This window comes from Formica exsecta, unplaced genomic scaffold, assembly GCF_003651465.1.
Source record: "Formica exsecta isolate Colony F162 unplaced genomic scaffold, ASM365146v1 scaffold277, whole genome shotgun sequence".
Classification (NCBI taxonomy): Eukaryota; Metazoa; Arthropoda; class Insecta; order Hymenoptera; family Formicidae; genus Formica; species Formica exsecta.
Window position 1 is genome coordinate 191,199 of NW_021850032.1, and position 5,882 is coordinate 197,080.

At 35.2% G+C, this 5,882-nt stretch overlaps 1 pseudogene; it reads left to right on the forward strand.

Annotated features, from left to right (window-relative positions):
• Positions 1 to 3,956: 3,956 nt before the first annotated feature.
• On the forward strand, positions 3,957 to 4,713 carry LOC115237130 (annotated as a pseudogene).
• The last annotated feature ends 1,169 nt before the right edge of the window (positions 4,714 to 5,882 follow it).

A 5,882-nucleotide genomic window follows, 5' to 3' on the forward strand; every position in this document is an offset into this window, starting at 1 on the left:
TTTTTTACAACTTCTATATGTAACTATCTGTGATATTGTTTATCTGGCGACAACGTTTATTTTTGCGCTATATTTATTTTTATTTTTATTTACCGTTCATGACAACCTTTTATTTCTTTAACGACGACTTCTTGCATTGTTGTCTTTATATTGTTGAGACCATTTTATATTTATTACTTTTGTTTTTATTTATTCTCTGAGATTGACACTTTATATTTTCTTTTAATTTTATTGTTTTGCGTTGCCGTTGTCAGTGTCAACAACGTTTTTGTATCTCTCCTCTCCCCCCACTGTTTTCGTTTTAACGATGTGTCTCATTACTCCGCCTTTAATCAGTGTGTCTAGTTCTTTAAGATCACAGCCTGAATACAGTCGACTCGTGCGTTACTTGTAAGTCTTGCATAATTTATTTTTTGAAATTAACATTTGCGCCTTCAAAACCGCGCTTGGCTCTTTTTGCCATTACTCCGATATTCGTGATTTTATTCATTGAGAGCCTTAATTTTACATCTTTATATTTATATATTTACCTATTTTATCATATCATATTTTACTAGATTATGATATTATCTATACATATTATCTAATTGTATATAAACTAATATATTCACGAATTATCACTGTTTTTAATGTAAGAATTCCAAAAGGTTTTTTTTTATGTCTTTGAGCAGCAAAATTATAAGAAGTTTTCGCAGGATTTTGTTTGTTCGTGAACTAATAGTAGTACCTCCTAAAGTCGACAAATATAATGACTGCAAAAGAAACAAATTATAAAAAATATAGATTGCTAAACTATAAAATCACTGGTTTATTCATTCGACGTTTAGAAATTATATTTTTTTACCATAAAATTTTGATTTTTTGAAGAATGTAAATAATTTTGGTAAAACTTAAGATTAAGGACGACCTCACCGATTTCATTAACCTTGATATATGTTGTCAAGGACATAATTCTGAGTAACTTTTTCTTCTAATTTAATAGTCGCTTGTTGTTTACTACAAAGTTATGAATAATTAAAGATAGTGATTGACTGATGCTTGGGACATAAAACTGCACACATTTTCGCATGAATTATCAACTTTTACATCAAAAAACGAAAAGAAAATGATAGGGAATTACAATGAACTAAGTAGGTTTATATATTTCAGTCAGTATTATTCAGATATTTGATACATAGTTGCCATAACATTGAAAAAAGCTTCTATTCGTTCACAATAATTGTAACGTCGACGAAATAAGCGCATGCACGCACACACACGGGGAGGTGCAAGGGGGCCCTTCGGCTACCCTCCCGCACCCACTCTGCCGGTAGGCAGGGTGGACCTCGCTTTACAACTTACAAAGTACATACGCGCTGTTAATCTAAAAACATAATTATACATATAAAATTCATACAAATAAGTGAAAAGCATACTTAAGTTACTACTTGATGATATAATAGTCGATGGTCGATGATTAGATAAATGTGAATTACTCCTCGTAATAGGTATACTGTACGCAGAAACGCTTGGTGTTATTCTCTCTACATTAGGTTGTTCTATAAACAAATGTGATAAAAACGCATTCAAAAGAATAATAGTATTACACAAATGTGACTCCCTCAGGATTTACTGCGAAAGGGGTTTATCCGCTGACGGGTCCTGGTATCATTCCGGAACATTGGATGAGTCTGCTAAGACACCACACTAGCAGTGTAGAAGGACTAGTAGTCCCCGGGCCCGGGGTAGCCCGCCGAGTTCGGCTTCGAATTTGGCCCCCGGGGTTAGGTGTTGGGGTCGGGGAGCTTGCTCCTGCGACCGGGTCGCCTCGGATACGCAGCAATGCGTAAATGACGAATCAAATGTATGCAAATGATCTTGGTGATTAAAAATTTAAAAAGCGACCACCGGGGCTGGCGGCTGGTGTCTGGAAACCTAAAAGTAACTAGAGGTGAAAGGACTGCGAAGCAGTGAATGGTAAGTTTGTTGTGTTTGCCCGATAGGGCGAGGTAACAGGAGTGCGTCTTCTTCGGAGGGCGCCCTCTAATATTAACTGTCTATGCATATGTACTTTGGTATATTTCAAACTTTTTTTGTTAATAACTTTTTAATAAGCAACAAGCGACGATTAAATTAGAAGAAAAAGTTACCCAGGTTTATGTCCTTGACAACATATATCAAAGTCATTGAAATCGGTGAGGTCGCCCTTAATCTTATGTTTTACCATAATTTTCAACGCTTCTATATTTTCGTGTGTTTTAAGTGAAAATTTAACAGAAAAATCGGATGGCAATAAAATTATGCTATTAGAAGTCGTTGCATTTACAACAAGTTCGCGAATTTCTTTCAATTCTTCTCTTGTTTTCGTTACTTCCTCAAAAGTTTGTACTATAAATATTTGTATATATAAATAATAAGAAAGAATATTACTAAAATCATTTCTAATTAAAATAAAATATACATACATAAAATATTTAAAATTTGTCCTCCGCAGAATGACTTGGTCGTCATTATCCTCATCACTGCTTGAATAGTACTTGATTTCTTTTTCTATGTCTACCACGTTTAATTTCAGACGTAGATTGCACATCTGATGTATTTTCGCATTTCTTGAGTTTTGCATGGGCCTTTTGAAGATCATCTGTAATTAAAAAAATAAAAACTTACTTTAACCTAATCTAACTTAACCTCACTTATACAAGATTAAGAAAATCACATTATTATAGTTTTCGAATGTTCTTCCTCGTTTAAGAGCCTATCCAGATAAACTTGTATAATGTAAATACACAGAAAAATAAACACCTCATAATTCGAAAAACATAATTTTTAACGTAACGCATCAAAATCGTATATTTTAATGCGACACTTACCACATTCAAAAAATATGCGTTTTACGCAATACACTTGCCAACTATTTTTGTTAGATTCTTCTCCTAATGTAAGAGCTTTGTTGAAGCATGATGTCATTTTATATGGAGGCCATAGAACTTCTTTTTTACGGGAAGTAAGCCATTTCAAATGAACAATAGCAGTTTCATCATTATCCTCTTTGTTATCATCATTGTAAAATTCAATATTACAATAAGCCATAATATTTCCTCTAAACTAATATAAAATATATGAATCACAACATAAAATCACGTAATTTTATCTTTTTTACTTTGCAAATATTTATTTACATAATATATATATGTTTTTGGGGTGTATGATAAGCATCCGTGTTTAACGACTGATAGCGCCACTGACTCCGAATCTGTATACCATCGTTTAATGCCATCTTTCGAACGACGCCTGTCAAAATTTCAGACAGATTTATCGAGTAGTTTTGTTTTGATAGCTGTTGAAAGTGGGCAAGTTTGTAGACGCGATCTGCATCATTCCGCCATGAATTGTCCGCAACATGAGAATCGAGGATTACCTTCGCGTTTTGACACGCAGATTTGGGAGAGAGGTTTCGGACTGTACGGATGACGAGAATATTGCGCTGCTTCAGTTGTAAATATGCGCCTTAATCGCTTTAGACTCATTATTTATTTATTATTATAATAATTATATTATCTGATGCGCTGATGATGGCCAAAAAAGGGCCGAAACGTCCGCGAATTAATTTTATAACATAAAATCACGTAATTTTATCTTTTTTACTTTGCAAATATTTATTTACATATTTACTAAAATATAATACACAGAGCAGCACACAACACGATAGTCAAAAAACTACTGCAAGTCCTACGTCCTGCGTTCTGCGTTTTGCGTGCATATCATATGTATGTATATATATATATATATATATATGTTTTTGGGGTGTATGATAAGCATCCGTGTTTAACGACTGATAGCGCCACTGACTCCGAATCTGTATACCATCGTTTAATGCCATCTTTCGAACGACGCCTGTCAAAATTTCAGACAGATTTATCGAGTAGTTTTGTTTTGATAGCTGTTGAAAGTGGGCAAGTTTGTGTTTGTTTGCAACCATGGAAAAAGAGCAATATCGGTTAGTGATTCGATTCCTTTTTTTGGATGGGAAGACGTGTGAGGAAATCAAAGTGAAGTTGCATGCCGTTTATAAGGAACATGCACCTTCGATGATTACCATCAGATATTGGTTCAATGAATTCAAGCGTGGCCGAACATCCGTTTTTGATGAAGAGTGCCCAGGCCGTTCGATTGAGGTGACTACGGAGGATATGGTCAACAAAATCCATGATATCGTGTTAGCAGACCGCCGGGTGAAGATCAGAGAGATTGCTGACATTGTAAATATCTCAATTGAACGAGTACAAAATATCCTTCACGAAAAATTGGGCATGAGAAAGCTATCGGCGAGATGGGTGCCGCGTTTGCTCACAGTGGAACACAAACGGAAACGCATGACAACTTCGGAGCACTGGAGCATTTGGACATGTTTAAGCGCAATCCGAAAGAGTTTTTGCGGCGTTTCGTGACTGTTGATGAAACATGGATCCATCACTACACGCCAGAAATGAAAGAACAGTCTAAACAGTGGACTTCACCCGGCGAACCTGCTCCAAAGAAGGCGAAGACGGTTCCATCGGCCGAAAGGTCATGGCCACCGTTTTTTGAGATTCGCAAGGCATCATCTTCACCGACTATTTGGAGAAGGGAAGGACAATCACGGGGCAGTACTATGCTGATTTATTAGGCCGATTCAACGTTGAATTGATGAGAAAACGGCCCCATTTGGCGAAAAAAAGTGCTCTTTCACCATGACAACGCACCAGCTCACTCGTCCGCAATCGCCACAGCAAAACTGGTCGAATTACGCTACGAATTGCTGCCTCATCCACCTTATTCTCCAGATTTGGCGCCCTGCGATTTCTTTTTGTTTCCAAACATGAAAAAATGGCTTGGCGGAAAGTACGTCAAACAAGAAGGTCATCGCTGAAACAGAAGCCTATTTTGCAGAGTTCGAGAAATTATATTTTTTGGATGGCTTAAAAAAGTTGGAATATCGTTGGACTAAGTGTATCGAACTGAAAGAAGATTATGTTGAGAAATAGATTCTATTGGAAAATAAAACAAGCTATAATTTGAAAACAAGGTTATATCGGACATATGTTTATATGAACTTTTTCTCTTATTTTTGTGTCCTGAATCCCCCATTGCAATACTTCCCATTTTTTAGGATACGCCCTGTATATATACTTTTAGTTTTGCTCAGTATAAAAGAAATTATAAAATCATTAAAATTCATAAAAAGATTCCATAAAGATTTTTTATTTTAATTTTATTATAAAATATGAAATTAAAGTGTTTATTTCAAAATCGAATATAATGAAATAATATATAATTCAAAATATAATTGTATTTTTATCAATACTTAATAAGTATTGATAAAAATAATAGAATAAATACATGAATATGACGATAAAATGACGTAGTTCGAGAAACGTGATTATTTGGTGATTAAAATGACGTCATATTGTGGTACCTTTTTAGATACATGACTCAATAGAGTGAGAATGACTAATTTTCGACTTCAAAATGATGAGAGTATGCTAGCTGGGATACGTGTAACATAATACCACTATATTCTTTGCATGTGTTGTGTATATATATAGCGGTAAAAGAGCGATGATGGTGACGTTTCTTAAATGAAAATTTCCACATTTCGACATTGCTTCGTAATATCTCTACTTTATAGAATATGCAGAGCGAAAATAAAGACACTTTCCTTATATAAATCAAACCCAAGCTATCGATTAAGCCTATCAAGAATTCGATCGGTTCAGCTGTTATTCAGATCTGGTAATCTAAGGTACTCTCAACTATCCGACTTGCGTATAAATACCCGGGGTGCCGTGCTGTTGCTACGCGCGATCTTTGCTTCGCGTGACTTGACGCGAGACACTACCGTGTTTCTTGATTCTTAATAATAA